At 41.3% G+C, this 10,969-nt stretch overlaps 2 long non-coding RNA genes across 3 annotated transcripts; one reads left to right on the forward strand and one right to left on the reverse strand.

The window, feature by feature from the left end:
- Positions 1 to 527: 527 nt before the first annotated feature.
- On the reverse strand, positions 528 to 4,395 carry LOC123147434 (uncharacterized). 2 transcript variants are annotated; one of them, XR_006473202.1, is made up of 4 exons: positions 3,778 to 4,391; positions 3,274 to 3,314; positions 3,061 to 3,175; positions 528 to 785 (listed from the first exon to the last, which is right to left on the reverse strand). It is a non-coding gene; the product is annotated as an uncharacterized lncRNA (long non-coding RNA). The 2 variants fall into 2 exon arrangements; XR_006473201.1 differs by having other exon boundaries at positions 3,274 to 4,395.
- LOC123147435 (uncharacterized) lies at positions 2,269 to 3,307 on the forward strand. Its single transcript, XR_006473203.1, has 3 exons — positions 2,269 to 2,407; positions 2,506 to 2,717; positions 2,795 to 3,307. It is a non-coding gene; the product is annotated as an uncharacterized lncRNA (long non-coding RNA).
- Positions 4,396 to 10,969: the final 6,574 nt, after the last annotated feature.

A 10,969-nucleotide genomic window follows, 5' to 3' on the forward strand; every position in this document is an offset into this window, starting at 1 on the left:
CAATCCAACTAAATAGCATCTAACAGTCCATATTACATCAAGGGTCTGCTACGCACATGAACGTCCCAGATTAAATGTTCTGCCAAGCAGACTGCCCGACGCACCGGTTGGTCCTCAATTAACGGGGATAGGGGGTTTCTATCCCGTAATTTTCTCTCTGCCCTCACAACACGTCGTCTCTCTGCTACCCCACAGACGCGTGCGCAGATCGCCGCCACCGCCCGCCGCTCCTCCTCTGTTGTCTGCTGCCCTATGGACGTGAGCGCGGATCGACGCTGCCGTTGTCCCTTGTCCGCTCCTCTTCTGCTACCCCAAAGACGCAAACACGGGACTCAGTCGCCGCCGTCCGCTCCTCTACTGCCCCAATGACGCGAGCACAGACCGCCGTCGCCACTTGCCTCTCCTACACTGCCCCATGGATGCGAGCGAGAGTCTCCGGCGCCACCGTCGGCTTCACCTCTGCTGGCCCACGGACATGAGCGCGGGGCGCCGTGGCCGCCTGCTGCTCTCCTCTGCTGACCAACGGATGCGAGCGCGGGCTACCGCCGTCGCCATGTTGACGCCCTCGCCACCAAGCCAGCAAACTTTGATCAGGTACAAACTTCGATCAGAATTTTCTTTAAGACTTTACCTCAACATCAAGCCGCCGGCTTGGTGTAGGAAGTTAGCTGACGGGAAACAAACCTAGGTGGCTCATACTCTGTAGCAAGGAAAGCAATCTGGTTTCATGGAACACTGACTCTCCCCACATATTCAATTATTAGGAGTACCGTAATTAGAAGAATCTGCGCTTGAGACAACAAAATAATATTGACCAAAATGATGGACATCAGTCAAAGTTCACCTCGTGGCAGATTTGGGTCAAAATTCATAAATACAAAGAGTAACATAAAAAAACATGACTACAATTGTACTCCTATTTCTTAATATACCGAGTAAACAAAATGCAATGGCCTATAATATAGAGTTTATGTGCTTTGCATGAAATAGAATGCATGTCACTGAACATAAGCACATAATTGGGAGGATTGACATCCAACTTGGCTAAATGAAAGAATTAGCAAACATAATTTAGGAGATGCCTATCTTTTGTACTCCCTCCATTCCACAATGTAGTGCTTCCTCTATCTACGTGCTTCAACTTTGACCGTAAATTTAACTACCAAGACCGATTGCGGCGGGAGCAAAAATTATATCAGTGAATTCGTATTCGAAAGAAGTTTTCAATTATATAATTTTTTCTTCCGCCGCAGTTGGTCTTGTTGGTTAAATTTACGGTCAAATAGCATGGAAGTCAGATAGTCAACAAGTTCTATATCAAAAGACCCTGAGCATGGAAGACAGAAAAAGTGACATCCCAACTGATAATAGGAAAAGGTAGACAGCATACACGAAACGGTAGAATCGGCTCCTCCACTCATGCTTCTCTGAATTTCTACTTGCTAAATCCAGAACATGCTTCTCTGAATTTCTACAACCTAAGTTCAGTAGATGCTTCTCTGAATGTTGGCTTGCCAATTGGTATTGTATTGTAGACTTGAGAGTACTGTATGAAGTCTATTTGTGCCAATGGATTGCCACATTTTTATGTTAGTTTTAAGCCATTTGAATGAAATGACTACAAAATCTCTATGACAATCTACGACTAATCATTTTGTGCAAATAAAAATCAGTACATGCTTCTCTATATATCGGAAATACAATTAAGCAAAATTTGTTCTTATATGTTGGCCTGCCAATTGGTATTGGGTACCATGCATTAATGTTTTTCAAATGCTTAATCCAAGTGCCACTTCTGTACTCAATAAGGTGAACTTTTGTTTAAATAACTAAATGTTGGTTTGCCTAAGTTTTATTCTGATCGAATTCTGGTACTTACATTGTATGTTTACCAACATTACATATGGCCAGGCAATCATTTGGGCTATTTATGTAGCAATTCATCAGACTCAGCAATCGAGTAAACGCAGTTAAAGAGTAAGGTATGTATATATTTTTGGCAATTTAATTCCTTCTTCCACATTGTATGATGTCAAGTTTCGGACATAGTTATATATATGATTTACTGTTGTAGGTTGTAGTGTTGGCACGAAGAATCGTAATACGAATTTAATGACTATCGTGCCTTACTGTCAAGATGAATAACGGCCGACTCAGATATTCTTTGAGTATGTTTCTCCTAAAGCTAACTTACCAATGTTTAGTGCAGATGCTGATAACTTTTCAGTTTGTTTCAAAGTTGTGTAGTTCAGATTCCGAAATTTTGTGTATGATTTATAGAAGATGCTATGTAAGATGATGACAGCATACTCTGTACACGTGAGTTCAGCATGGTTCGATGATGTATGATTTGTTTTAAAGAAAACCATGACTACAAGGACCTACAACAAACCTAAGTCTGCACAAGGTAAAAATCAAAGTGGACTTCACCTCTTGATCATTTCTCAAATTTCCAAAATGAGATGTACAAGACTTTCTTATTTACTTGATTTGCTATTTACCCAGGGGTAAATAAATATATCACCAACTCTTACCTACTTGGACCTTATAGATCCTGAAGATTTTCTTGGAGACAGGTCAAAAAGCAGATCCAAAAGAATTAAAGAAGACACGAGATATTAAAAAGAAGACACGAGGCAAAGGATAATAACAAAGCTACATCTCCTTTCTAAATTGAAAGCGCACTCCATCTAAGACACCCATGGCCATATCACCTGGTATGTCCATTTTTTCTGTTCTTTATGATGTAGCAGTCACAAGTATAATCATATCTATGATCAATTCTTTCTGACAGATTTTCACACTGCGGAGAAGCCTACTGGGCAATCTGCTGTCACTCAACTACGATACACACCAGCTGCGGAAGGTGATGTTTTTAAGTTCAATGGTTTGAGTTTATGAAACAAATGGTTGCCCAGTTGCTTGTGCTGTTTGCAACACAAGCATATAGAGCTAAAATTATCAACCACCGGAGAAAGCGATTTTCTGAGACATCACCATCAGAAGAGACTAAGTGGAAAAACCAAACTCTTAAAAAGGCTGCAAGCGAAGAGAACGTACCTCAATATGAGGTTGCTTGCTATTATGAAAGCGAGGTGCACTTGGTGTGTATACATCATCCAGTGAATCCAAGCTTGCTTCCCTTCACATATGCACAAGAAGTGTACACAAAAATCTAGCAATCAAGGAACATTTGACAATCACAATTAGACTAAGCAAGGAAGATGTACCTGCACTGTAGCTAAAACACTAGAACATAACTGCATACTGTACATGTCCCGTAGTTGATTGACTTGATTCTGTCAGAGCTAAACCTGCATGCATTTTGATAATAGTTAGACGAAAAAAATATTATTTACATAGCATTCATTTGAGTTACAGAAGCTATGCAAATCCATGTTGGTTGCCTCAACGATCAGGAAATTTTCCAGTACTGCAGCCCCATGGAATGCATTGTTATATATATGTTCTTTTTCATGCCACGAAACTGTTGTTCAGATAAACAACAATGCATCTTGTCAGAAATGAGAAAAAAGATTAGCTAGAGCATCCTGAATTACATTTAAGAATGTTCAGACCAAGCAAGACTAATCAAATATGCCTTATTGGTATGGCATTATATAGAGATATTATGTAGTCACTGAATAAACTACAAATAAGTTCCAACTTAAGACTGCAATTGTACCAGTGTAAAAGAGCAGTTTCCACAGACTATAGAATTGCATGAGCAATGGATTACATCAAAACATTTCTGATTATTAGATCACGCTTACGCACAATAGCTAAAGCGGCCAAGGCATAGGCTTCTGGCGGCCATCGTGCGAGGCGCGGCGTCAAGGCGCAAGCACCGCCATCGGACGGAGCCGAATCGAGCAGAGGCAGGATGACGAAATACCAGTCACGCGTGAGGTGGCCAGGTGGGGAGGGCATCGACCATCCACTCTGGAGCATGTGGTACTTGGCCACGGTGAGGCTCGCAACACGCCCAACCCATCGGAGCACGGCGTCCTAGCCGGCGCTCCTCGGCGCTTGCTCCGATTCTGCGTCTTGTCCCACGGGAGGAGGAGGTAGGCGTAGGGGAGCCCTCCAGCTCTCATGTCGAGTCCACGACCGAGGATCTGGTGGAGAGGAAGTCTGCGCCTCCGCGGACGGAGGTGGAGAGGCAAGAGAAGGGCGGCCGTCTCAGCAGCCATGGGGAGTGGGGAGGCAGAGGGGCAGTCCCTGCCGAAGCAGCGCGCAGCAAGGGAGGGTCCCTGTGCCGGCGGCGGGATGCAGTGGGGAGGGCGGAGGCGCTGCTTGTCCGGGAGCAAGATGAGAGAGTGTGTCAGTGGTGTGTGTGGCGACGGCGTGTGCGTGTGTGTGTCCGACGGCTGTCATTTTTTTATCAAGTCAGTCAAGGAGTGCTTTAGGTTGTGAATAATATAAAGAACCCATTGGAAGCTAAATTTTAATTCAAATTATTAAGATTTTGGATATTCTTTATTGAATAATACAGTATATGTCTGATGAGTATGAAGCTATAGAAAATATAGGATATCCATTTGGGCTCCCAGGAGCACGTTCTCCGCGCATGAAAAATTATTTTTGAAATGTCATAAAATCCCCAAAAAAATATTCAGTCACATATTTTCATGGTTTGTCGATTTAAAAAATTGTTGTGTGTGTGAATCGTACATTGCACTCTCATGCTTAAACCGTTAGGCCCATGATACCCTATTTGGGTGGGGGAACTAAATAAAAATCAATTCGATAAAAAATCAACTTTAGGAGTAAATAGATTTTTAAAAACATGTGTTATATTTGAGAGACGTGCGTTGCACGTGCATGCTTACTAGTTGAAACAAAGTACTACGCGCATGCTCCTAGGGGATAGATTGGTAGGAAAAGATCATCGCTCGTCCCCGACCGCCACTCAGAAGGAAGACAATCAATAAATAAATCATGCTCCGACTTCATCACATAACGGTTCATCATACATGCATGCTACGGGAATCACAAACTTTAACACAAGTATTTCTCAAGCTCACAACTACTCACTAGCATGACTCTAATATTACCATCCTCATATCTCAAAACAATCATCAAGTATCAAACTTCTCATAGTATTCAATGCACTTTATATGAAAGTTTTTATTATACCCATCTTGGATGCCAATCATATTAGGACTAAATTCATAACCAAAGCAAATTACCATGTTGTTCTAAAGACTCTCAAGACAATATAAATGAAGCATGAGAGTTCATCTATTTCTTCAAAATAAGACCACCGCCATGCTCTAAAAGGATATAAGTGAAGCACTAGAGCAAACGACAAACTACTCTGAAAAATATAAGTGAAGATCAATGAGTAGTTGAATAATTATTTAACTATGTGAAGACTCTCTAACATTTAATAATTTCAGATCTTGGTATTTTATTCAAACATCAAGCAAAACAAAAGAAAATAAAATGACGCTCCAAGCAAAACACATATCATGTGGCGAATAAAAATATAGCTCCAAGTAAAGTTACCGATGAACGAAGACAAAAGAGGGGATGCCTTCCGGGGCATCCCCAAGCTTAGGCTCTTGGCTGTCCTTGAATATTACTTTGGGGTGCCTTGGGCATCCCCAGGCTTAGGCTCTTGCCACTCCTTATTCCATAGTCCATCGAATCTTTACCCAAAACTTGAAAACTTCACAACACAAAACTTAACAGAAAACTCGTAAGCTCCGTTAGTATAAGAAAATAAATCACCACTTAGGTACTGTTGTGAACTCATTATAAATTCATATTGGTGTAATATCTACTGTATTCCAACTTATCTATGGTTCATACCCTCCTATACTACTCATAGATTCATCAAAATAAGCAAACAACACATAGAAAACAGAATCTGTCAAAAACAGAACGGGCTGTAGTAATCTGTAGGTTCCAAATACTTCTGTAACTCCAAAAATCCTGATAAATTAGGAAGTCCTAGGCAATTTCTATATTGATCTACTGCAGTTGGAATTGGTATTTTATCGCTCTCTGGTAAAAAAAGAAAATTATTCTCGTGAGCGCATACTTTCTATTTTTTACAGCAAGATCAAATAATAATCACCCAAGAAGATCCTAAAGGCTTTACTTGGCACAAACACTAATTAAAAGCATAAAAACACATCTAACCAGAGGCTATATGAATTATTTATTACTAAAAAGAAGCAAAAAGCGAGGAACAAAAATAAAAATTGGGTTGCCTCCCAACAAGCGCTATCGTTTAACGCCCCTGGCTAGGCATGATGATTTCAATGATGCTCACATAAAGGATAAGAATTGAAACATAAAGAGAGCATCATGAAGAATATGACTAGCATATTTAAGTCTAACCCACTTCCTATGCATAGGGATTTTGTGAGCAAATAACTTATGGGAACAATAATCAACTATCATAGGAGGGCAAAACAAGCATAACTTCAAAACTTTAAGCACATAGAGAGGAAACTTGATATTATTGCAATTCCTACAAGCATATGTTACTCCCTCATAATAATTTTCAGTAGCATCATGAATAAATTCAACAATATAACCATCACATAAATCATTCTTTTCATGATCTACAAGCATAGAAATTTTATTACTCTCCACATAAGCAAAATTCTTCTCATTCGGAATAGTGGGAGTATCATAAGAAACTCGAATACTATAAATTGTTTCCATATTAAAAGAGTAATGTTCAGAAAAGGGGTAATCATAATCATGACAAGTTTTATAAATATAATCATCACTACTTTTTATAGCATAAGTATCATCACAATAATCATCATAGGTAGCAACTTTGTTCTCACCATAATCGATTGAAACCTCTTCCAAGATAGTGGAATCATTACTAAATAAAGTCATGACCTCTCCAAATCCACTTCCATAATTATCATAATAAGATTCAATATCCTCCAAAATAGTGGGATCATTACTTCCTAAAGTTGACACTCTTCCAAACCCACTTTCATCAATATAATCATCATAAGTAGGAGGCATGCTATCATCATTATAAATTTGCATATCAAAACTTGGGAGACTAAAAATATCATATTCATTAAACGCAGCATCCCCAGGCTTGGGACAAACATTAATTTCAGCAAATATATTCTCAAAAACATCATCTTCATCAAACATAGCATCTCCAAGCTTGGGCCTTTTCATATCATAAGCATAATCACTCTCATCATTAATAGTATGGATAGCACCAATAGTATAGCAATTATCATCATCACAATGAGAAATAGGAGCAACATCATTTGGGGGAGGTAACTTTCTACCTTTACTTCTCCATCTTTTATTTTTCTTCTTCACGTCATGTGTGGGTTCAATCCTCTTTTTGGAGCTCCTTATTAATGAGATTGGTTGAATAGAAGGCTCCTCCTCGCTACCCGATTCATCATAAGAAATAATAGGAGAATATTGGGAAGTCTCTTCCCTTTCGTTAGTATTCTCTTCATCTTCTATTTGTTTTCTTTTCTTTATGTAATTGGCAATATGAGTATTTTCAATGCAATTCACCGCACAATACATATAAATTTCTTCTAGATCAATATCGAGGAATTTCTCAAGGTTATATTCTGGAATATGCTTAGTTTGGCGTTTCATTTCCTCGTAACCCAAAGGCAAACTAAGTTCATTATGATGTGCAAGGGAAATCAAGTCATCACAATTTTTGGACACGATTCGATCATGAAACAATTTGCATTTGATATTTAAATGACCATGTTCATTGCAAAGTTCACAAGTATGGCTAAGATATTTTAAATTTTCAGCACTAACATCTAGCCTCTCTTGCAACCATTTAGTTTCCACATACTTATGCCTCTTGCAAAATCTATCTTCCTTGTTTGGTATGTACTTGAAAACTCTATGCACTCCACAAAAATCGACATGCGTATAAGAGATATTTTCATCATAACTAGTGCAATCATCATTAGTACTATGAATATTCAAAGAGTTCATACTAATAACATTGCAATCATGCTCATCTTTCAAAGATTTAGTGCCAAACATTTTATAGACTTCTTCTTCTAGCACTTGAGCACAATTTTCCTTTCCATCATTCTCACGAAAGATATTAAAAAGATGAAGCGTGTGAGGCAAACTCAATTCCATTTTTTGTAGTTTTCTTTTATAAACTAAACTAGTGATAAAACAAGAAACTAAAAGATTCGATTGCAAGATCTAAAGATATACCTTCAAGCACTCACCTCGCTGGCAACGGCGCCAGAAAAGAGCTTGATGTCTACTACACAACCTTCTTCTTGTAGACGTTGTTGGGCCTCCAAGTGCAGAGGTTTGTAGAACAGTAGCAAATTTCCCTCAAGTGGATGACCTAAGGTTTATCAATCCGTGGGAGGCATAGGATGAAGATGGTCTCTCTCAAACAACCCTGCAATCAAATAACAAAGAGTCTCTTGTGTCCCCAACACACCCAATACAATGGTAAATTGTATAGGTGCACTAGTTCGGTGAAGAGATGGTGATACAAGTGCAATATGGATGGTAGATATATGTTTTTGTAATCTGAAAATATAAAAACAGCAAGGTAACTAATGATAAAAGTGAGCACAAGCGGTATTGCAATGCGTTGAAACAAGCCCTAGGGTTCATACTTTCACTAGTGCAAGTTCTCTCAATAATAATAACATAATTGGATCATATAACTATCCCTCAACATGCAACAAAGAGTCACTCCGAAGTCACTAATAGCGGAGAACAAACGAAGAGATTATGATAGGGTACGAAACCACCTCAAAGTTATCCTTTTTGATTGATCTATTCAAGAGTCCGTATTAAAATAACATAAAGCTATTCTTTCCATTCAATCTATCATAGAGTTCGTACTAGAATAACACCTTAAGACACAAATCAACCAAAACCCTAATGTCACCTAGATACTCCAATGTCACCTTAAGTATCCGTGGGTATGATTATACGATATGCATCACACAATCTCAGATTCATCTATTCAACCAACACAAAGAACTTCAAAGAGTGCCCCAAAGTTTCTACCGGTGAGTCAAGACGAAAACGTGTGCCAGTCCCTATGCATAAGTTCACGAGGTCACGGAACTCGCAAGTTGATCACCAAAACATACATCAAGTGGATCACGTGATATCCCATTGTCAGCACAGATAAGCACATGCAAGACATACATCAAGTGTTCTCGAATCCTTAAAGACTCAATCCAATAAGATAACTTTAAAGGGAAAACTCAATTCATCACAAGAGAGTAGAGGGGGAGAAACATCATAAGATCCAACTATAATAGCAAAGCTCTCGATACATCAAGATCGTGCCACCTCAAGAACACGAGAGAGAGAGAGAGAGAAAGAGATCAAACACATAGCTACTGGTACATACCCTCAGCCCCGAGGGAGAACTACTCCCTCCTCGTCATGGAGAGCACCGGGATGATGAAGATGGCCACCGGAGAGGGATTCCCCCTCCGGCAGGGTGCCGAAATGGGTCTAGATTGGCTTTCGGTGGCTACGGAGGCTTCTGGCGGCGAAACTCCCGATCTATTGTGCTCCCCGATCGTTTTAGGGTATATTGAGATATATAGGAGGAATAAGTGCGTCAGGGGGGCACGAGGGGCCCACAAGGGTGGAGGGCGCGCCCAGGGGGGTGGGCGCACCCCCTGCCTCGTGGCCTCCTCGTTGATCCCCTGACGTGCACTCCAAGTCTTCTGGGTTGCGCCCATGTTTTTATTGTCAAACTCCTATGGCTAAGTGAGGGCGTTAAACTCGCATAGTCTGATTGCCTGGTTCATTGCCCTAAACAACTCCTTCAAGGACCATATAATTGGATCAAGATTGTTTAGATTCTATCCCAAACACCTTCGTACTACCTACGTGGGGGCAGAAGCCGATGACTAGTTAACCCTTAGATTTCATACAACACGGCCACACAGGAGGTAAAATTTAAAAACATAACAAGCATTAGATATTACATAAAAGTTTTGTTTCATCATACAAGGCAAAGACAACATGAATGTATTCATTCGAAAATAATGTCTTGCCCGCACTGCGTTGCTACAATACGAGACCCCTCTAGGACATCTGCAAAATAGCGCTCGGGTGTACGGAGCTCCTTGCCCTCTGGTGGCCCCTTGGTCAGCTCGACGGCGTCCATCTTCACCCACCACATCTTGCAGCGGGTGAAGGCCATGCGTGCACCTTCAATGCAGGCCGATCGCTTGACGACATCCAGCCGAGGACAGGCGTTCACCAACCGCTTCACAAGCCTGAAGTAGCTGCCGAGCATAGCTTCGGCTGGCCACAGCCGGATTATCAAATCCTTCATGGCTAGTTCAGACACCCTATCCAGCTCCACCAGCTGTTTCAGCTGATCGGTGAAGGGCACGAGATGCTCTGGCGCAAGATACTGCGACCAGAACAATTTCTCCATGGAGCTCCCTTCTTCGGCTCAGAAGAACTCCGCGGCGTCGGACACATTGTGTGGCAGATCTGCGAAGGCTCCTGGAGAACTCTAAAGCCGGGTTAGTAAGAAATACTTCTTCTTCATATATTTGCTTTGCATACTAAACAACTTACCCGAAGTGATCTTCCTGGCCTCTTTGATCTCCTGGAGGGCACCCTGGGCTTCAACCCGGGCCGCTTCTGCGCTTTGACGAGCCTTGGAGAGTTCGGTCTCTCGAGAAGAAACATCGCCCTCCAGGGTCTCGTACTTCCTCACCACGTCCTGGAGCTCTTGCTGGACCTCGTTCAGCCGGGCCTTCAGCTTCTTGCGAGCGGCCTGCTCCTTGACAGCTTTCCCCTCGGATTCAGCCAGGGCCTTTTTCAGGGCCTCGACCTCGGTCGTCGCCCCTATGCATATAATGACACTACGGTCAGTATACATCATTTACTCTTTCCGAATATATAGCGAGCCATTGCATACCTTGCTGGTCTTCCAGATGCTTCCTCGGCCCGCTCCAGTTTCTGCTTTAGTCCGGAGACT

The sequence above is a fragment of the Triticum aestivum genome, chromosome 7A, assembly GCF_018294505.1.
Source record: "Triticum aestivum cultivar Chinese Spring chromosome 7A, IWGSC CS RefSeq v2.1, whole genome shotgun sequence".
NCBI lineage: Eukaryota > Viridiplantae > Streptophyta > Magnoliopsida > Poales > Poaceae > Triticum > Triticum aestivum.